A 23,852-nucleotide genomic window follows, 5' to 3' on the forward strand; every position below is an offset into this window, starting at 1 on the left:
CACGATGAGCGATCTCACACCGCGACCTCGTCGCCGACCGCCGTCCTTCTCGCCTCGGACCCGAGCTCCTTTGCCTCTTCCCGCAACTCTTCTCAGCCGACTCCAGAACCCAACTCGATGACACTCCGATGACTTCGCCCCCGACTCGACTCTTCCTGCCACACCGATCACTTCGCCACCCTACTCGACTCTTCCTGCCACACCGATCGCTTCACCACCTGACTCGACTCTCTGCCACACCGATGACTCGACTCACTCTGCCCTGATTCGCCTTGCGCTCGCTGTTTTATAGGCCGGCAGGAGAAAACAATATGCAAATATCCGGATCAGGATGACCTCGGGGGCGGAGCCACGCTCGCCAATTGGACGGGGGAAAAGTGGGCGTGAACCTCCCCTGATCCTAGAACTTGCAGATATCGATTTCACACAGACACGCCTGGAGGCGGGGCCAAGGCACTCCGCGTTGCTAATTGGACGGAACAAAAGTGGGCGTGTAGCGTTCTTGATCCGAATTCTCCCTCGGAAAGGCCGCTATTTGCGCTCGCGGCTCGGTGCGTTTGGCACCAATCGCCGAACGGGCCCGAGACAACCCGACGCTCAGTGTTCACAGGTGGTGCGGGAATGGCCGTAGAAGGAGAGAGGTGAGGGTGGTGGAGGGTTTTCGGTGGTGGTTTGATGGTTATGGTGCCGTTTGGGAATGACGGTGATGCGATGATGTGGGAGCGAGTTGTGAAGGTAAAGGTCGTGGCTGTTGGCGTTGTTGTCGTTGTCCGAGGGTTGGAGCATGGTTGCAGTTGGTGACGATGGCTGGCGTGGTGGTTGTTGTGTGGTGGCGGTTGAGACATGATTGGTTCAAAATAAAGATAGAACAGAAAAACGGCTATCTCAAGGCGTCGCAGCCCGGATGAATCACATAAATTCCCTCTATACAACGGGTTTGGGACTAACGACACATGTACTTAGAGATATCTCACCTATGGGCCCTGAATGGTGGTTTGCGAATTTCCACAGCCGTAACAACGTATATATATATATATATATATATATATATATATATATATATATATATATATATATATATATATATATATATATATATATATATATATATATATATATATATATATATATATATATATATATATATATATATATATATATATATATATATATATATATATATATATATATATATATATATGTTACGAGCCACGCTCGCCCATTGGATGGAGGAAAAGTGGGCGTGAATCATTCCTGATCCGCGAATTTGCATATATCGATTCTACTCCGACGCGCCTGGAGGCGGGACCAAATCACCCCGCGCTTAATGATTGGAGGGATCGGAAGTGGGCGTGAATCATTCCTGATCCGACTTCCCCTCGGAAAGGCCGCTTTTTGCACCCGCTGCTCGGCGCGCGCCCCGCACGAGGCCAGGACAGCCTGACGCTCGGCGTTCACAAGCGGCGCGGGAATGGCGGCAGAAGGAGGAGAGGTGAAGGTGGTGGAGGGTTTATTGTGGCGATGATGGCCATGGCGACGCTTGGAATGGCGGTGATGCGATGGTTGCGAGAGCGAGTTGTGAAGGTAAAGGCCGTGGCTGTTGGCGTTGTTGTTGTTGTTGTTGTTGTTGTTGTGAAGCGGAGTTGCGGTCGGTGGTTGTTGTGTGATGGAGGTTGAGACGTGGTTGGTTCAAAATAAAGATAGAACAGAAAAACGGCTATCTTAAAGGGTCGCAGCCCGAATAAATGACATTTATTCCCTCTAAACAACGGGTTTGGGGCTAACTACACATGTACTTGCAGAGATATCTCACCTACGGGACCTGAATGGTGGTTTGTGAATTTCCTCAACCACAACACTACCCCCTCCCCTTTTTACAGACTCGTCCCGAGTCGGCAAATTTTCGTATGCAATCATGTGTAGTTCTACCCTAGTACGTTTTACCTACGGATCCCTGAGTGCGACATTCATGGTATTCGTGTCCCCAAAATAAATAACCTGAGGGCTGAGTAACTAACTAAACAAACCCACTCACACGGACGACTTAAATAAAATTGCCGGCTTTAAGACATACATGCCGGGGGCGCACTCATATGTACAGTACATCTTACCTTAACTTACAAATTTTACACTAAACCATGGCCCAGGATCAATGAACTCTGCAAAAAGAAAGTAGTTAGCAGGGAGCCAGGCTGCTCGCATGCAGTCTCTGGCTCAAACAATGCAGGTGACAGGGAACGTGGCCGGCTGCTCACACGCAGTCCAAGGCCTTCCCTTTTTAACTGAACGCAGTGAACCACAACGGTGCATGGGCTGCAAAAACGCAGTCTCCGTGCCAGCTCAAGTGGCACACGCAATGAACACAATGGATGGATGGATGGACACAAACACGGTGCAGGGCCGCCACTGCAAGCCCGTGTTGTAGCTGCCAACAGGGCAGTTCTTGCAGCTTGCAAACTGTTGCTTTGATCCTGGCGCACATGGAAATGAACAGGGGGGGGGCAAAGCAAAATTGAACGGGGCTGGTGAACAGGGGCAGTGGGCATGGTATGGCAAAGGTGAGCAGGCAACCACAGCCTGCAGAACAAGGCCATTGCAGGCAAACACAGCCGGCAGACGAACTGGCCGGCACAGGCCTTGCAGTAAACAGCTGCAGACGATCCGGCCGGTACAGGCCTCGCAGCAAAACACAGCTGCCGATGAAGTTGGCCGGCCTTTCCTTGCAGTAAAGGTTGGTGGAGGGAGTGCGGTGGTGCTGGCCACTCGGAAGGCGGGCTCGGACCAACCCTACGGTCTTCCTCCCAACCTATCGCCTTTGCCTGTCACTGTCTATACCCACTCCCTTAATTTGTCAAACCCCAATTTAGCCCCAACTTATTTTTTTTGTTGTTGTTGTTTTAATTTTTACCTCCCCACTATAAATCGTCCCCTAACCCCCTTTATTGTCCTTGTTCGGCTAACCTATCCTGTCACCTATCCTTCTCCCAACCCCTACGTTCCCTTCCCGGAGGGGAATAAGGGAGAGCTAGCGTCCTGTGTCGAGGCCCAACGAAGCCTCAGAATGGCCTCCCCAGACTTCACCGATCTATAACACAAAGTGGGTCCAGCGGCCCACAACGAGAGCGAGGGGATGGATGGTGCGGAGGGGTACACTTCCTAATCTACCCTATCCATTTAACTGTTAAACTACCCTGGGGCATTCAACAAGCGCCTCTCGCTTAAACTATTGGTTCTAACAACCCAGATTCCCATCGCCTGTGTTGATATCCTTACAATTTCGGGCCTCGCCCCCCAATTTTCGCTCCGTGCTCTCACACGGTCTCATGGCTGGGACGCGTGGCTCCCCTTGGCAGGCACGACCCTCTGCCGAATCTCCCGCTATGGCACCCCCGGGCACTACACTGCCTCCGAGCCTACCAGCTCCCTAAACACCGGGGAGTGGCACCTCCCCTGAAATGCACACGTGGCAGGCTGGCTTCCCGGGCCCCTTTCCGAGGGTCACCCGTGCCCACAACACTGCCCACGCGGCTACTGGCGCCCCGGGCCCCCGCACCAAGTGAGCGCACCCGTGCCCACTACGCTATCCCGGCCCCCCATGGGCCCTTGGCCTACTACGGCCGACTAGCCTGGTGCCCGGGGTACCCACTCAGCGATACTCACCTTTCGCAGCCACGCTCCCAGCCCGTCAACAGGGCTCCTGCACCCCTCCAAACAGGTTTCGAGCCTACATTCACACCAACAGCAAAACGACCTCCATTTTTGTTAATTTGACTAACCCACTAACTCACTCTACACTGACCCCGGGGTCCCTTGGGCGGGAGTCACTCCTCCCCCCAATCACTCATCGCACCATGCATTCCCCATTCGCTCCACTCACACAGACCCGCTGGCCTCACTCACCCAACATGTACTCACCTCACAACCCACAACTCTTCAACACACACACACCGCTGAACTCTGCCATCCTTCTAACTACATCCCCTAACTAACTCGTGCTCCCACGTCGTCCCTTAAACTATAGCACATTCCTTTTAACACTACGTAGCTAAACTACGTCCCCTCTACACATTCACTGTCTGTCACTGTCCACAAATCCTTATTTCCCATTTCCCCACCTAAATCTCAACAAACAATCCCTCTAACTAATCCATTCCACGGACTCCATGAGGACTTACCCCTGCCCCATGGAGCCGGTCTAACTAAGCTAACCCTTCCCCCTAACTAGTTCCATCCTGTGCCCAGGTAAAGGGGTCTTCCACCCCTTGCCCGGGAAATCCTGTTCACCCGAAAGCGAGGCTTGCTGTTTTTTTTTTTTCCCACCTGCGCAGCACCAGCGCGGTAACTCACAGCTCACGCACTTTGCACCTGCCCGTGACGTCATGCAGCTGCACGTGTACCTCGTCCCTCCTTGGACGGTACCATCCGGCAGGGATACCCCTCCTGCCGGATTCCAACCCCACGTGCAGCCATGACGTCACCGTGCGCATCAAAAAACACAAGCCCCACGTCTCGAGGGGTTCCCCACGCGAACACATGTGCTTTGCCCATTGGAGCTTAACACACACGCCCGCGTGGAGAACCCATCCGGTCCAAATCCGCAATCCTGCCTAAACTTTGTCCGTCAGCGGGATCGGCAAATCCACCGCGTGCGTTTCCGGGCCGGGACTTCACTCCCGCAAGCGAGCACGTGGGGGCCTCGTGCGTTGCACAGCACGGACCTCGTGCTCGCTGCTGGGTGAACCCGGCGCAGTGCTCAAAACATCTACGGCCGCTACCCGGCTTTCTTTCCTCTGTCGCCGTCGTCGTCTCCATTCCAACCATGCACACCTGTGTGTCACGACGCTCACACTCCACTCCATTACATTCACACCGGGAGACGCGGCTGCATGTTCCCGCATGCCAACCGTCATCTCCCTCACACACAGCGACCTTACACACACTGTCTCCCTCACACTCAGCCGCTCACTCACGCATGCCACCTCCCTCGCACACACCATACCACTCACACCCGCGGGGGCACTCGCCCGCGGTGTCTCATTCATACTGGCCATTTCACTCACACACACGGCGACACTCACATGCGGTGCCTCATCCACACACAGCATGCTGGGAAGCACGCCCTTCGGCACACTTGCCACCACACCACTCACACACGGGGTCGCTTCCACACACGGGGACGCACTCACCTCTTGCACCACACACACCGGGACAACCACACTGGGGATTCGTGTCCCCACAAGGGTCTCCGGGGCCTCTATACCCCCCAAGCTCGGCGTGCACCCATCCACAGCATCCGTCCCCTCAACCTCGCAAAGCACGACCGAACCCACCTGGTCGTGACTCGCCTCAAGGGGGCATACTCCCTCCCCTCGTTCCTGGAGGAGGCCATCCAGCTGCTCGCACCGGGTTCCTACACGTTCCGCGAGCTCACCCTCACTATCCTCCACTACCTCTGTGTGTGTGTGTGCGTCTCTAACCCCGTCCTCATCATGTAGTCTTCCCTCTATCGTTCCCATCTCCCGTGTCTCTGTACATTTATAAGTTTCTGTTGTCCCCTCGTGTCTATTAGTCTCTGCTTCGTTCTGGCGTCTTTCCCTTATCTTTATGTAGGTCAACCTTGCTTTCTCCTTAAGTCGCTCCCGTCCTTCCCTCTGTTTCACTCCTTGCTCTTTCACGATCTCCGCGTACCTCATCCTTGCTTTCCGTCTTAATTGTTCTTTTCTCTCCCTCGCAATTCCTTTCACCTCGTCTCTTATCTCCCTCGTGCACGTCTCCGTCACCCCAATTAGTTTTTCCCTTTCGGTCACTGTTACGCTTCTCGCCCAACACTTCCCCCGAATTACTTTGTCACCCGCCTCCACCGCGGGCCTGACAGCCGTTGCACCCCCTCCCAGCTCGTTCGCTCCCACACGGGGAGTCGCCATTTTGAGCTCCGCTGCCATTGCCTTCATGCCCGCCTGCAGGCTTCGGCCCATGTTCTGCGTCTCACCCCGCAGTTCTTTCATTTCTTCCTTCATTTTGAGTGTGTTTGTTTCCATATTCGCCTTCACTTCGTTCATTTGCTTGTTCATGCCTTTTATTTCATTTGTGTTTGTGTCCATGTTTTCGTTCATGCCTTTTATTTCGTTTTTCATTTCATTTGTGTTTGTATCCATCTTTTCTGTCATTGCCGCCAGCATGGCGCATAGCTGGGCCATGTCGGGTGAACTCAGCTGAGCCGATTCGGCAAGGATCGGGGGGTTTTGGCGGAGAGGGGGAGGGAGGTGTCATACACCGCGGCCGCACCTATTTCGGGCTCTGGGTTCAGTTGGACGAGTTCGTGTTCCTGCACAACCAACATTTCCTGCACGGGGTTCTCATCCTGGACCATGGATTCTACACATTCTAAATCCATTTCTAATACCCCCGGCTCCCGCTCGCCTTGAGACGCCATCTTATTTCTCGTGAAGGGTTAATTTGAATCGCTCGTAATTTGGAGGGAATCGGGGGTCGCTCCTCTCACCCCTGGACCGATTCCCGTGAATTTAGCTGGAGACAGGAGAGCCCGTTTTCCCGCTCTCAGACACCAGTGCCGTGAGGAGGGGGATGGGTTTGTGTCCCACGACCTGACACCAGTGTTGCGAATTCGCGCCCGCCGGCGTGCGAGCGGCCACGTAACTCGAATCGTGGCAAGTCACCCACCGGACGGACAATTCCGTCGTGACCCTCTCGGACTAACGCCGGGAACTAGTCACGGGTGGGCCTTTCAGCCCCACGATCGTGCCAATCGGCCCCCCGCGTGGGATAGGGTTGTTCGCCAAATTCGACCTACCTAAGTACCCACACGGAGGGTAGACCGGGCGATCGCACCTCGCCGCAGGTCGACTTCGGACACGGGCCACTTTAAGCGACCCGTTCCGTATTATCGGGATAACCGAACGGTGTTATCGTCAACCTCGACGGTTCCGATTAATTGTCGGGCGTATTTAGCCCACTACCAACCCTTTACGTGAAGTAAGATGGAGATTCAATTGAAGAAAAGACGAAGCGAAACGGGAAAAACAGTTCAACATAAGGCACATTTATTCCGCGGCAAACAGAAGCACACATATACAATTACAACAATTATGCACAAAAAGCAAATGTAAAAGAAACACAACAATTATGCACCAAAAGCAATTGCAACAAAAGAAACACAATGCAGATCTACTACCGACTACGCGAGCACACGGCAACACTTACACAGTTTTACTTTACAGACGGCGCCGACAACACATATACTCAAAATCAAAAGAAAAGGGCCACCCTCAACTACAAGGGGGCAGACGTGGTCTGTGGGCGCGAGACCGCGTCGAGCCTACCCGTCTTGTGATGAGCCGCAAAATGGCGGCGGTGCCCCGACTCCGCGCTCCTCCGCGGGCCTCGCTGGCACTGCCTGGAATGGGGTGGGAACGGGGCCCCCTTTTTCGCACTATCTCAGCGCGGGGGGGGGGAGAAACAGGGGGGGTTGTTGATGCTCTGGGGAAAGAGGATAGCTGGCTTGCTTGGGTCCCGCGACGAGCGACTCCATCGCGCCCTCGACCGCGTTCCCGGCTTCTCCTCTCTGCAGCTCCCCGACAGACTCCGAACCCCGACAGACCGACTCTCCTCCAGACCCATCTTGACTGCTGCTGCCACACTTCGCTGCCGCCGCCGCCACCGCCACCACCACCACCACCACCACCACCACAACCACAACCACAACCACAACTCGCCCGAGCCCGAAACAGAAAACCGCTACTGACTACTCAATTCGCCTCGCGCTCGGCGCTTTATAGTGCGACAGGTGAACCCATATGCAGATTTTCAGATCAGGATGGGCTCGGGGCCGGAGCCACGCTCGCCCATTGGACGGAGGAAAAGTGGGCGTGAATCATTCCTGATCCGCGAATTTGCATATATCGATTCTACTCCGACGCGCCTGGAGGCGGGGCCAAATCGCCCCGCGCTTAATGATTGGAGGGATCGGAAGTGGGCGTGAATCATTCCTGATCCGACTTCCCCTCGGAAAGGCCACTTTTTGCACCCGCTGCTCGGCGCGCGCCCCGCACGAGGCCAGGACAGCCTGACGCTCGGCGTTCACAAGCGGCGCGGGAATGGCGGCAGAAGGAGGAGAGGTGAAGGTGGTGGAGGGTTTATTGTGGAGATGATGGCCATGGCGACGTTTGGAATGGCGGTGATGCGATGGTTGCGAGAGCGAGTTGTGAAGGTAAAGGCCGTGGCTGTTGGCGTTGTTGTTGTGAAGCGGCGTTGCGGTCGGTGGTTGTTGTGTGATGGAGGTTGAGACGTGGTTGGTTCAAAATAAAGATAGAACAGAAAAACGGCTATCTTAAAGGGTCGCAGCCCGAATGAATGACATTTATTCCCTCTAAACAACGGGTTTGGGGCTAACTACACATGTACTTACAGAGATATCTCACCTACGGGACCTGAATGGTGGTTTGCGAATTTCCTCAACCACAACAATATGATGAAAGAATATCAACATTCCTTCAATTTGTCTGTGGAGCAACAGTGTTTCAATGGAAAAATGAAATAAAACATGAATTATTTGAATTCCCGGTAATTGACGCTTTCCCGGTAAGTATTCTTGTAATTTGCATTGACCAAAGTTTGATGTACTGTCCAAACTGTCTTTTATCTAATACAGTCATAATAAAATAATATTAACATCTCTTATATTTTGACTGTGGCAATGTTTTTACAGTTGTAAATTAAATGAAAGGAAATCTCCATTGAAACACATACATGTAATCCTTCAGTCACTCTCTGAGTCGCTGGCTCCAGAGTCACAAACTTCATCATTACTTTCAGCCTCATCATCGTGCAACAATGTCTGTTCTTGTTCAACCAAGTAATGTAAACTTCTTGGGAGTGCATCATGGGTATACCTCACTGACACACATCTACCGTCTTTCATTGTCCATCCATGGTTGGTGGGATTTGGGGGTGCATCCGGCTTGTCATAGTTAAGTTGAATGTAAACTTGGTAGTTAACTCGCGTCACATGCACATTGTGAGAATCTGGATCTGGTGGGATGCGGGACGTGGACTTGTTTTTCATCTCACCCCACTTCCATGCTCTGGCTTCACCTAAAGTTTTACTGATTGTGTCATTATAGATGTGTCTAATAGTGAATGTGGCCATTTGCTGAAGCACCTCTTGTGTTACTGGAAGTGTTTTGCCAACATCTTTCAAAAGATTGCGTGCCTCCTGAGTTCCTGTTCCTTTTTCATAAACTGTGTTTTTCCCAAGTCCATAGAAGCCAGATGTTGTATCAGATCCACTATGGATGTGTAATGGGATTAATATTTCAGCTACATCATCAGAGCAAAGGTCTGTGCAACTGATGATTTTGTCTTTCCATTTGATAGCAAGGGTGCCCTCCAGTTGATGTGCAACATATGCAGAAAGAATCACTACATCTGTGTCCTCGGCATCAATCACCACTGTCTCCATTTTTCCTGCTTTTCGGATTTGCGAATATATGAAGAACAGCATTGTGTCTGCCTCAATGTGACTACATTCAAATTCTTCCATCCTTTCTCCGGAGGAGATGTTCCAAAAATTTTGCCTGATGGAGTACACAAAGTCAATTTCTCTATGATTCTTTACAAACTTGGTGAACTCATCCTTTAGAAACTTTTGCAGCCTTTGTTTGTTTCCCTGATTGCTGAACAGCACCTGGAAGTTCTTTGTGGCAGGAAACCTATCTGATGTTTTCATGTACACATTTCTGGACCAATCTCTATATGCTGTCGTGGATTTACGACTCTCATGCTCACTGTCTTTGATGGAATTTTCCACACCATAGGCATCATTTACAAAAACAATCTGGCATGCAAGCCTCGGACCCAGAGAGCCGAATATTAGTTGGCTTTTAAATAGCCGGTAAAGTGATCGGGTCCAACGGGACTGCGCAATATTACCCCGCTCGGTTATCCCAAAAGGAAGTGGGCTGCTTAAGCGGATCATTTCCAAGCGGTCCCGTTGAGGTACAACCTCTCGGTTACCTACCTGCGCGAATAATTAGGTAAATCGAAGATTTGGCGATCGGACCCCATAGCGTGGGTAGGGTACGGACAAGGTTGTGGTGGGATTGAAAACCCATCCGTGACTGGTTTCTGACGCCATTGCAGAAAGTCACGACTGGATTGTCCGTTCGGTGGGCGAACCGGCTGCTATTGGTGAAACGCGGTCGTTCGCACGCCGGGCGGGCGCGAAGACTACAACAATATGTATGTATATATATATATATATATATATATATATATATATATATATATATATATATATATATATATATGTGTATATATATATATATATATATGTAGGTATATGTACATATATATATATATATATATATATATATATATATATATATATATATATATATATATATATATATATATATGTAGAGGATTAATGGGGCTTCTGAGGCATCCATGCAAATGAATGGGGTAAAGGGGGAAAACTCTGTGAATTAAACCCCTAAACAGGAGACTGATTTCTCCCCCCCCCCCCATAAAAATGTATCGGCTAACATTTCTGACTCAAGGTTAATTCGGTTAAAACAGGAGAATGATTTTCTCCCATACTGCCTCCCATACTGTCATGTTAAGCTGTCTCAAGACCTAAAAAAAACCCCCATAGAAATGTATAGGCGAAACTTTCTGACTCGAGGTCAATCAGGACAAAACAGGAGAATGATTTTTTCCCATACAAGCTCATGTTAAATTGTCAGGGTTCAAAAAACCCAACCCCCCACCCCCACCCCCTCTGACTCTCGGTCCATGGGGTCAAAAGAAGAGATCGATCTCTGCTCCATTGAGCACATGTTAAACTGAGGCTTACTGATTTCCTTTTATATTTTCACTCCACTCAAAGAGTGATCCAATAAATATTTGTCCATGTTCTATTCGAGGTAAGAAATTAATTTTCCGATTACATTCATCACCATCGATTATATTCACAAATATTATTTTAGAACTTAGTTCTTGGTTTATGTGTCTTTCTTGAGCAGAAATAAAATGATAAACTTCTCTCAATGCTCTTGTTTGTCCACCTGCTGATCCACATCTCATTTTGAGATTGTAGTAAATTGATTTTCCATTGTTCAATTGATCACCATCAAAGTTTTCAGTCCATTCAAGGATATTTATTTTTTCCTTTCTCCTCCAACTTATTTGTAATTAAATTTATGCGCTTATTTGTTTTATTTACTTTTACTCCGGTTATTTTTTCAAGAAGACTTATTTGATATTTCTCACATTCGTTATGTTTCCCATTTAAATACCAAGGCTGATTACATCTCCACTCTTTGGTTTGGTTATAGCTTGGTTCTATCATTTATAAATCAGTAAAAAGACACCCCTTAACACTTGTACTTATAACCATAAGGGATACTCTTGATTCCATTCTCTAAAATATATATTTTATCATCAAAAGCTCCTAATGCTTTCTTATTTATCTCTTCTGTATATAATTGATGTTTATAACTTCTTGTTGTATTCATTTTTCTGTACTCTTCCTTCTTTAAGGTTAAACAGTTGTAATAATGTTTAAAGTTTATTGTTTCCTTGATTATATTTTTCTTTATTCCCTTTTGCTTCTTATCACATATTTCAATGTTATTATCAATATACGTAAAAGCATAAGACTTTGATCTCAAACCCACAAATTCACTCATGACCTTTCCACCCAACTAATCCTTAAACTTTCCAATAACCTTTTTATTCTTTAATGAAAACAACATACTATCAGACTTATAATTACTTGTGTCATACATATCAATATTATCGATCATATCCTCTTATACATCACTTGTCTTAATTTCTAATATAAAACTATCTGTATCCATAAATAACAATGACACATTATCCTTATACTTCAATTTTAAATTATTTTAGTAATAGTCATACATTAACGACTTTGACAAGTCAAGAATTTATGTTCCTATATAAATCGGTTTATCCATTTCAATACTCTTAAGCCTGGTGTTGGCTTAGTGGTTAGGGTGGTGGCTTGGGATCCCAGGGTCCTGAGTTCAAGCCCCGTTGGGCCACTGAATTAATACACCAGGGGGTTGACTCAGCCTGTCATCCTTCCGAGGTCGGCTAAATGAGTACCAGTGTACTGGTCCCGGTGTATGCCCCGGTAAGAATAGGTGTACCATATCCCTGTGTGTCGTAAGAGGCGACCAGGGTTGGCGTCAGGAAGGGCATCCGGCCATAAAACATTGCCTCAAGAAAAAGCCCAACCCCTGCACAGCAGGGAAAAATGGCTGTAAAAACGGTCATTTCAATACTCTCTTTTTTCAAATGAATAACATAAAAGTTCTCTGAAAATTTCTCCGCTCTTTCAAAACTTGGTCTGTTAATTAACTTTGAAGCCTGTTTCCAAGATGTAGAAAGTCTTATGTTTTGTTGATTCCTAACATTTTCCATAGTCTTTCCAAATACAGCATTATTCATTAATTTATAAAAGTCCTTCTCAAAATCTGTTCTTGCTTCTGTTCTCCTTTTTGTATTAAAATCAATATATTTCTTTAACCATGGACTTTGTTTAAATTTCAAAATTCGATGAATTTTCCTCACTCTCAACCCACCAGATAAATATTGTCTCAAGTTCCTTTGATGTAAAACATAACTTTCTTCATCATTTAATGTTGTAAGTAGTTTTTCTGGAGATTTACCTTTTATATTAAATGACAGTTGGTAATCACTTAACCATTTTTTTCTTGGACTTTCTTTATCAGGGCCATATGGTAGGTCTTTATGTTTGTTATGAAGTTCTTCTGGATATTTTAAATCAACCTCAAAATAATATCCAACTTCAGCTTCATCCAATTCTTTTTGAGAGGAGATAACAATGCCAAGTAAAACTTTTTCATAATGTTTTTCTTTAACCCATTTAAGTTTTCCAGAAGGTAAAGATTGAGACATAGCCCACCCATACAAATTGTTAGCATCATTATACATCAGGTAAGAGTTGTCCTCATTCTTATTATAATCAGGAATATATTTGTTATTTGCTTTAGCATATCTCTTGGAACATACTTGAGATATTCCTCCTCTTTTAGCCTTCTCTATTATTAAAAGCATATCTATATCACTGATTAATTCCAAATTTTGTTTTGTCATTTTTAACATGGAACTCCAAGACAAGCCCGGGGCTGTGTAATAGTGAACGGGGTCTAATCCATAAGAATTTTTATTATGACAGACTGTTCTAAAAGTTTCAAACACATCAATCAATAACAATACATCAGTTTTAAGACAAAAATCATGATATTCTCCAAGATTCTTTATATTAAACTTCTCCCAAACCTTTTTAGCTTGTGTATGATCTCTATCGGAAATATGAGTTTTATTCAACTTGCAAAAGAAACTTTTCCTTAAAGGAAGTTGTGTTTCTTTAAACTTCTCAAATGAATCCATATAGTCATACGGATATATTCCCTTTTGTGATAAGAGATCAATCTCTTCTTGATTTGAGAAGTATGATTTAAGACTTGGGAAGTTTTAAATATTTGATACTAAGTTATATAATGGACTTGCCATAAACTTGTATGTGTCAAGAAATCTGATATGGGTTATGGGGGATGTATGAATTGTTTTTGTGAATGAGATTAATTTTTGATCTGTTAGGAATGGCAGAAATATCTCCAGATGTCTTTGAAAGTTCATTTATAAATAGATGTGTGTCATAGTGAGCGTTGTTGTGAAGAAAGACAGGAATAAAATTTGGAGGCTTGTAATTAAGATTACAATGGGAATGAGCTGGACCTCTATATTTACCAGTAAGGTGACAGTGATCCATAACCTTGACGTCTCCCTCAATTTTCTCCTCACAAATATGACAGATACTGTTCTTTCTAAATTCCTTTTTCTCTCCCTTTGTTAAAGACATTGGCTTATAGGTTTTCACCATTATTTCTCTTCGTCTTATACAGTCTTTTTCCAATCGTCTTACAAACTCCTCTGAGGCATCTTCTCCTCTATAATGTTCTAACTTGTTGTATTCATCACCAACAGCTGATTTGATATAATAACAGAAACCACAAGGAGTATGTTTTTGATATTTATTTGTGTATGATTTATTTGGATTTGGAGAAACAGTAAGTATCTTTTCAAGGATACTTTCAAAATCACCATATATCACAAACGGATGTTTTATAGATTTGTTAAAATCTTTGAATGATATGTTTGAACCTGCTTTTGGTAAATTGATTACCGTTGATTTATGATTACTACAATATTTCAAATGTTGATTTAATCGTTCTTTTGTGTGAAAAGAGTTGAGACATCTCTTCCAAGGATACGTTTTACATTTTCTCTTGTAGAGTTGTGATTTGGTTAATCTTGAGAAATTTTTGATGAAAGCATAATGTGATTTTTTTCCTTTGAAGTAAAGTGGAGAAGGTCAATGTGTGTTTCATCATTTTTATAGTTGTTTGAAATTTTTAATATCTGAACTTTGTTTGTATCTGTTAATCCATATCCATTAACAGATAGATTATTCATTTTCTCAAATTTAGGAATATCTCTCAATGACATTGGAAACTTTAAATCTTTAACATTTAATGTATTCTCATATTTCTTATAATGTTCAACCCTTTCAGGATTCCATTGTGGAGGATGTACGTGAGCAAGAACAGACCATAGAAAACATTTATTATCTTTGTTTTGAATATAAACAACTGCTTTCTTAAATGTTATCTCTTTTGGTAAATCAATATAAGAAGAAGCTTGAAGAGGATCTGATTTTAAGATGTGTATACCTAAAACGATTATTTTTGTAATACTAAATCCACTACCTACTACAGTGTTATCAACATCTTGTTCTTGTCTCTGGAGATAATCGTAAACATCACATCTTACAAAATCTTGAAATGATGAGATAAAGTGAGGGTTTGTCCTCATATTGGGAGTAGTTTCACCGTCTTGTTTTACTATTTTCAATTTTACTCCCATATAAAACTTAAAAGTTTTCATTTCACTTAATGTGTTATTAATTATCGTTTCAATACTTTGTTTAACCATATCAACAGCTTCCATGATTGAAGATGGTCCAGGGTCTTGAAAACGAAACAATCTTATTTTTATATTCCCTTTAAATGCCCAATCAGTGTTTTCAATGGAGAATTTAGCTTCCCTTTCTTCATTGTTCTTGTGTTTGTGTGTTTGAAGGTGTTTATTATAATTTTTTTAAAAGAATATCATTATCACATCCATCACAATATTTTCTTTCTTGGTCAAGTGGAGATATTTGTCTGAAAAGATTGAATGTGTGTTTGTTGGTTTGAAGGTGTTTTTTTATAATATTTATATTCGTGATTACAAACATCGCAGTATGTTGTATTCACCATATTTATATAATAAAACTTTGCTTTAAATAAAATGTTCTTGTTGAAAATTTCGTTTAATTTGTAGGTGAATCTGTGCTTAAAACCATTTTATCCTCCAACTTTTTTCACTTCATAAATACAATGTATCAAGACACAAAAGACTAGTTTCAATCAATCTCTTCATTTGTAAAAGATACTGAGAAATATGTTGAGGATGTAAAATTGAATAAAGATAAATATAACAATTATGGTGAATAATATGGGTTCTTCAATTTCCTTCAGTGGAAGGGCTTTTAGGATATCTGGAAGAACATCAATTAAAGTAGCTCTAACAAAAGTTTCTCCTCTCCTTCTGGCAATCTATTCAAAACAAGAAAAAGTATCAAAAAAGAAAAACCTTATGGATGAAGCTTTAGAAAGAAAAGATAAGACCATCTGTAATATGCATGGACAAATTTGTCTTTTTTTCAACAACCCTAAAGATGTAAATCCTGATGAAATAAAGGATGTTAATATATCAGGTGAAATGACATTTCGTTCAATAGTAGTTAAAGATCATTTTAAAATGACCCTTAATATAAAAAATGTAGTAGTTGAATCTGTTAATGAAAAAAAGTATATAGATATCGATGGTAATGTTTTTTTCTACTAATTAAATATGAGTCATTATTCAACTGAAGATTTTGAAGATTATGAGAGTGATGGTGGTGGTGGTGGTCGTATGGCAGCTTAGCTGCTGGGGTAGCTATCATTTCTTGAAGCGCGACTGTGTCACTGATGCAGTGCCCCTCTAATAAATAAAAATATAAATAAAAAATGTTGTAGTTGAATCTGGTAATGAAAAAAAGTATATAGATATCGATGGTAATATTATTAAATATGAGCCAATATGCAACTGAAAGTATAGATGAATTTCAGTTTAAGTAAAGTTTTACTATATAAATATGCTAGACTTCCCTGATTCTCCAGATGACACATTTGAGAATTATCCTGCGTGTGAAAGACGGGGATTAAACACGGAGTCAAAAGCCTATAAACAATGTATATTCTGTGATTATCTTCTAATTAATGATAATAACAAATTTAAAAAGGAAAATAATTCTTTTAGATTTACACCAAAAATGAATTACTTTACAAGATTGATTAGAGAAATGAATGTAAAGTATGAGAGTGATAACACACCTTTCCTTACAAGGGAAGAAACTGAATGTATTAGATAAATGTTCAAAGGATTGTTGTTATATATTATTCATGGATGTGATTTTCAGGGAAATATCAACACAAGATATTGAATAAATAAAATAATGGATTATCTTGAAATAAAACCTGAACTTAGGATAAAATATAGAGTTTCCAAAAAAGCCAATAATGAATTAAATAACCTGTTTTCCAAATATATAAATGAATGATTTTTTACCCATTTGGGAAAATAAGATGAAATTTAACAATCATAAAAATCTTCCAAATTCATGAAGATGTCTGATCGTTGGTTCAAGCGGATGTGGAAAAACATGCTTACTTTTGAAGATGCTCCTGACTCCCAACTTTTTAGATTATAAATTTTCACAAAGTCGACTTTTCAACCAGAGTATCAACTACTCTCACAAGGTTTTAATGCTGGTCTTCAAAAAGAAGATATAATCGGTTTATTTAAACTTCAAAAAAACCGAAATGATTATAACATTGAACATATAATGCAACTATTTTGTGATACACAGAGATATAAAAAGAAATCAAAACTGATAACTTGTATTCTTAGTGATAATACGGATGATATACCGTCTCCCCAAAATTTGGATAAATCAAAAAAGAAACTCGTTATATTTGATGATTGTGTTAATAAGAGAAATCAAACGGTAATGGACAGTGACTACACAAGAGGGAGACATTCTTCTTGTAATTGTATTTATCTTAGTCAATCATACTTTCAACTTCCTCATCGTTCCATCAGAAACAAAACTAATACTTTTATTTTATTCAAGTTAAATTCAATAGATATAAACAATTTTTGGAGAGATAATTGTTCGACATTTTGTAGTAAAAAGGAATTTGGGTATTACATGAAGCACACGACTGAAAAATATAAATATATTGTTGTGAAACAAGGTGGGATATTAAGGGATATATTTTTTGTTTTATAAACAATTACATATCTAAATGACAACTATTATTATAAATCTTGTGGGTAAATCTGCTTCTGGAAAAAACTTTCATAAATAAAGGTTCTTGTATTGTACAAATGAGAATATTGTAAATTTACTTTAAAAACACCCTGTGTTACACATTGTATCAACAACAACGAGAGCAATAAGACCTGGAGAAGTAAAAGGTGAAGATTATCACGATATTTCAGTGGAGGAACATATGCGATTGAGGAATGAAGGTGAAATATTTGAGGAGGTTTCTCTTGGTACAACAAAATATTCACATTGTAAGAGTGAGTGAAAGAAACTAAAATCTGGTGGTCTTGGGATATTAGAAACTAATCCAGAAGGAATGAGACAAAATATTAAACATCTGGGCGGGGTTAAGATTTTATCATTCGGTTTTGATGTTGATGAAGAAACTCAATGCAAACGTATGAAAAGCAGAGATGCAAGTATTAGTGAAGAAGAAATTACAACTCGTTTTAATGTTAATAAAGAATTTGATCAAATATTTAAAGAAAAGGATTTATTTGAACACATCTACTTGGATGATGAAGAAAAGGAAAATTTCCCTGTTGATCTTTACAATTCATTAAATGATATTTTCCAATAAATAAATGGATGCGAAAGAAAGAGCAAGAAGATTTAAGGAACATCAAGAGTTGGTTTCAAAAGTTGTAAAACAACAGGAAGACATAAAGAAGAAACGCAGACAGAAAACTAACAGGTGAAGAAGCATTTGAAAGAAAACAAGAGAAATTTTTTAAACCACTTTTAAAAACTTCCCAAGAGAAAATTATAGATGTTTCCAAAATTCCCACAACAGAATATACTCCTAAAAACTTCAAATGTTAAAAGATTTTAGTCAAATGACGGAGGAAGAATTAGAGCATAAAGGAGAATTAGATTATGATGATGAAGGATTATTTCAACAACTGGAAGAGATTAATCAACCCCCTGATTTTATTGTGAATGCTCTTCAAAACAACGAATATTCAGCAGATTCAAAAACCACAGCAGGAATCATTCCAACAGAACAACCAGCAATATTTCATCTTGTTCAAGAAAAGGTATTGATATTGAATGATGAATTAAGGTTCTTGAGTTCTGCTCAACCTCCTGATAAACTAACTCCGAGATTAATGTTTCTTCTCACAAAAGATGGAAGACAAGGTTCAACAGTGAGGGATGAATCAAAGTATTTTGATAAACCAGTGGATATGAAAAATAATGATGATAAAGTATATATTGATCTGCTGTACTCTGTTAATTATAGGGTTAGTCTTTCTGGTAAAAGTAGGAAGAATGAGAAGGAGAAACACATTATTCAAGCTTTAAGTATCCTTGGTTCAGGTGTTAGTTTTCTTCCAAATGACCCATCACAATTAGTTAATAGACTGTTATTGTTGCTAGGTAGTAAGAAGGCTGGAAATAACATTTATTTTAATGAAGCATCAGCCATTTTAGACCAGTTGATGAACATGAAAATAATTAATAAATACCGATACAAAGACATTTTATCTCGTATTAAAAAAGACGAGAAGCACAATCCTTAATTTTAATTTCACAACAAGCGACCACACATCTTAATTCCCATACCCACTACAACTTGACACAACAAAAGAATATGAGGCATCTTTATTGTCCATGGAAACTTATAATACCTTATTTAATATAACTGAGAAAAATGACAAGTTTAGTTATAATCTGGGAAGTGGATACAAAACGATAACAGTTTCACCCGGAGCATATGAGATTTCTCTAATATCTTCCGAAATTGTTCATCTTATGAAAGAACAGGTGATGAACCAAAAATATTGTTATAGATATTCAAAAACATACTTAAAAATCAACGATTAAACTTAAAAATAACTACAAGGTTGATTTCACAATTGATAATTCATTTAGAGAGTTATTGGTTTCTCCTTAAAAAATATTGAAACTAATGGGACGTTTTACAGTGATAATGTCATTCAAATATCCTCAGGAATAAATTCGGTATTTAATCACTGTGATTTGATTGATGGTGCTTATAATGATGGAAAAAGAACAAATACAATATTTTCATTCAGCGCATACTCAACCCCAATTGGTTATAAATTCAATATGGAACCCAAAAATCTGGCTTATCTCCCTGTGTCAGGAAAAACCATACACAGAGTAAATTTTAGGATAACCGACCAAGATAATCGTATGATTTCTTTTTATGGAGAAATTCTATCCATCAGAATTCACCTACGTGAATTTTCCAATCAATAAATATGATGGTTATTGTGAGGAAACACGAGTTGGGAAAATATAAAATAATTACAGGGGATGGGATGTTCCTTTCCCCATACTACAAGAGTGAAGGTAAGTATCTTGGTGGAGGATACTATAAACTTAAGAGACAAAGGGGTGTTGGACATCAATTTAGAGGAGATGGGATAATTGATACTCTAATGGGTATAGGTTCAACTATTCTTAAACATAAAGACCTCATTGATTCAACTGCTTCTGCTGTGGGAAATATATCGGGTGTTATAAAGAGTATAAAAGATGCCCAAAAGGAATCTCATAAATTACAAACAATAAAATAAATTAAGAAAGGCAAAACTCAGTTGTCTCCCCAAGAACGACAGAAAATAATTCAAATACTTGGGTCAGGGTTTCAAAAGTTTTGACATCTTTTTTCCAAAATAAATGCAAGTATGGAAGCAATTGATATTATCTATGATTTGGATGATACCATTGTCATCTCAAACTCCACTAAAAAAGAAGATTACTTCAAGGTAAATGCAATACCTGGAACAGACTGGAATGCAAATGGTACAAAAAGTTTTGAAATAAATAATCAACAAACTTATTTGAATCTATCCAAAAGTTTCTTGTTGTGTAAATTTACATTCACTCAGGCTGCGACTAACACAAACGCTACACTCGTAAATGATTTCTTCTGGAAAATGTTTGATAGTGTTCATTTGTACATTGGAACACAAGAAGTTGAAGCGGTTGATTATGTCTCTGCTGTATCTGAAATGATGAAATTTACACTATATTCATTCAGTGATAGAATGGGAAAGGGGGCTGTCGAAGGTTTTATTCCTGATATGTCAACGGGAACAAACACAGACCCTGGATATAGTCAAAGGAAAGGAATGTATAATGATGATGCAATAGCAGGTAATTGTTTTACTGTGGCAGTTCCTCTTAAAGGTATATTTGGATTTTGTGATCATGATAAAGTTCTGTATGGTCTTAAAATTAGATTTCAACTCCAAAGGAATGATAATGAAAATAGATTACTTTTTGGTGTTGGTAGTGCTTTTGCTGCTCAGAATAAATTTGTAATTGATGAAATGAGTTGGTATATTAGTGAATATACTCCTCATCTTAAAACAGAAGAGATGTTGAATTGAAGACTTAACTCAAAGAAACCACTCAATGTATCATAACTTAAAAGAAGATGTCAACACGTTAAACTAAACCAAACCACTTACACTTGGAATTTGGGTGTTCTGAAAGGAAAGCCACGATATCTGTGGATCATTTTAAAAAAAAACCAGATGGTGATACTGCTACTGATAAGAATAATGCATTGAGTGATAATGCAAAGGTGAAACAACTTAGTGTTTCTCGAGATGGAACATTTTATCCACGAGATCGATTGGAAATTAATTGGGGAAAAAATTATTATGCTGAAGCATACAAGTCCTACCAAAAGGTGTGTGAAAGTAATGGAAATAAAGAACCTATTTTGGATATGACAGCATTTAAAAGTTTGTATACAATCTATGCGTTTGACCTGAGTGCTCAAAAGGAAACTCTAAAGTCTAATCGAGTGGATACTTCCCTATACATTGAAAGAGGAGAGAGTGAAGAAGTTGATACATATTGTTTGCTTTTGGAAGAAACAGAATTACAGATTAATACAGATAATGGTGTTATGATGAGTCTCACATAATTTTTTGTTAAATAAATGAGTGGTAAAGTACCAACTGGGGTATATGTTAATCAAATCAATCTTCATGAACTATCATCTTGTGTTCAAAATCAAGAGCCTTGTATGATTAACGTTAATACAATTCAGAGAAAAGGAGCAGTAAGAATTGATGTTTTGCTCACAAGAGAACAGGTGAAAATCTTGAACGATACTGGCTCACTTAAAATTAAAATCTCAAAACCAATGTTGAAAAAATATTCAATAAGAGAGACGAGTGGATGATTTCTCCCATTTCTAATTCCTTTATTTGCTGGTTTAAGTGCAGCTGGAGCATTGGCGGGTGGTATTTCAGCAGCGGTGAAAGCTTCCAATGAAAGGAAGGCTCAACTCCGGGCTCAAAAAGAATTGGAAAGACATAGCAAAGAGTTGGAGAAACAAATTAGTGCAAGTGGTGTCATTGTAGATTTTGCTGAAAAACTTTAAAGTCTGCCTGATAAAGCGAGATTGTTCGTTGGAGATATGCTTTCTTCTATCGCAGGTAATAGCAGGTGCTTACAAGCAGGTGTAAAATTAACTAAAAGGGGTAATGGATTATATCTTTCTAATAAATAAATGAGCATTGATGAGTGGTTTAAAGAATTTGGAAAGAATACAACATCAAATTTACAACTTGTCAAATATTGTAAGAAATTAAAAATTCATAATGTATTTATTTGTATGAGAGATGAATTAACAAACGCGTCTAAACATACAAAGAATATTATTATGAACTTAGAAGATAATAATGGGAACGGTTCTCATTGGGTTTGTATTTTTAATAGTACAGACAAATATTATTTTGATAGTTTTGGTCTTCCACCACCTGTTGAAGTCATAAAATTCTTACAGAATGGTGTTTATCAAACATTTCAAGTCCAATAATTAAATTCCAAGTGTTGTGGTCAATTATGTCTATATGTGTTATTTCAACTCAACAAAAATAGAAATTTTAATGACATTATTTTTATTCTGATATAAATGACTTGTGTTGGTAAAGATGGTTCTATCTTTGGTGTATACTAAGAACTGGATATTGATTTATCAAATTATTACACAAAGGCACAGGCTGAACAACAGAAATATAGTATAACAAAAAATATTAATATGAAAAATTATTATAAATTAATAAATTATCCAAGCCCAACTGATGCGATTGACTTGGTGTGATTAAGTGATTTATCACAATATATATCCTTAAATAAAACAGCCATGTATTCCAAAGATACAGAAGTGTTGATTTTATCTCTCGGTCATACAGAATTCACAGTTCCAATTAAAATAAAATTTTATAAAGAAAGGCGTATCGTTTGCATGAGAATAGAACAATGGGGGTATGATATGAATGATTTAGGGTATAATTGGTCATTTAAAATTAACCAAGAATACCTGGAACAATTAAATCAGTCTCGTAAGGAAGAATATTATCCACATGGTGCTGAGAATGAGCTTTGTGGAAGCACGATTAGTAAACAACAAATATAAGAATTTAAAAAGGGTAAATATAATAATGGTTTTGTCCTAGTTTATATCACGAAAACAGAAACAACAGGATTATTTATAATAAGTAAGGAAATACAAAATGTTTTAACTATGGGAAGATGGGGAGGTGTTTCGTGTCATAATATTATTCTGTCATATATTTCTAATACATAAATGACGGCAAGAAGGCTTCAAGAAAATTATCATTTCTGTGTCCAAGCATACCTTCAAGTAAAGGGTATTTGGTATTTTAATAAATCTGGTCTACAACTTAAGAATGAGGTATTTTAAATAAAAAATTGGTTTTATAATAATGTTGATAAACCGACAACTTTGGATTTAATTAAAATGTTAAATAATGAAAAAATTATAAAGTTAAGAAAACGTAAGGCTCTTTTAGAAATTCAGAAGAAATTTTATTGGTTTCCTGTTGTGAAAAAAATATTTTGGATACAGGAATAACAAGAAATCCTGATGAATATATGTATGATATTCTATGGGGTGGAAGTGATTCAAGGATAGTAAGGGACGAGGAAGGAGTTGAAGAAACTGAGAGACAGAAGAAGAGAGAGAAGAGGAAGAAAAGGAGAAGAGAGAGAAGGAGGAGAGGGAGAAGAAAGAGAAGGAGGAAAGATAGAAGAGAGAGAAGGAGGAGAGGGAGAAGAGAGAGAAGGAGGAAAGAGAGAAGAGAGAGAGAAGGAGGAAAGAGAGAAGAGGGAGGAAAGAGAGAGAATAAATAAATATAAAAATATGGAAACCAGTGAGAATAAAAGAAGATTAGGGGTATTACAGAAAATAAATTAATCTCAACGCACCGAGGAGGAAAACAAAGAATTGTCAAGTCTATTCGAAATATTTTAGACAACACTATTAACATCGTTTTCAGGGATAAGATAT

The 23,852-nt window shown here is 40.3% G+C and overlaps 1 protein-coding gene across 3 annotated transcripts in view; it reads left to right on the forward strand.

The window, feature by feature from the left end:
• Window positions 1–23,852, forward strand: part of FOXI2 (forkhead box I2) — a 59,635-nt gene that overhangs the window by 23,087 nt on the left and 12,696 nt on the right. The window contains exon 4 of one of the 3 annotated variants that reach the window (XR_015055446.1): window positions 14,643–15,403. The exons of the other annotated variants lie outside the window; for them this stretch is intronic. The gene's annotated coding sequence lies outside the window, so the exon portion shown is untranslated. Of the gene's footprint in view, window positions 1–14,642; window positions 15,404–23,852 lie in introns of those variants that run through there. 3 annotated transcript variants of the gene reach the window in all.

This window comes from Eptatretus burgeri, chromosome 2 (assembly GCF_056783735.1).
Source record: "Eptatretus burgeri isolate ZD-2024b chromosome 2, Ebu_testis_v1, whole genome shotgun sequence".
Taxonomy (NCBI): Eukaryota; Metazoa; Chordata; class Myxini; order Myxiniformes; family Myxinidae; genus Eptatretus; species Eptatretus burgeri.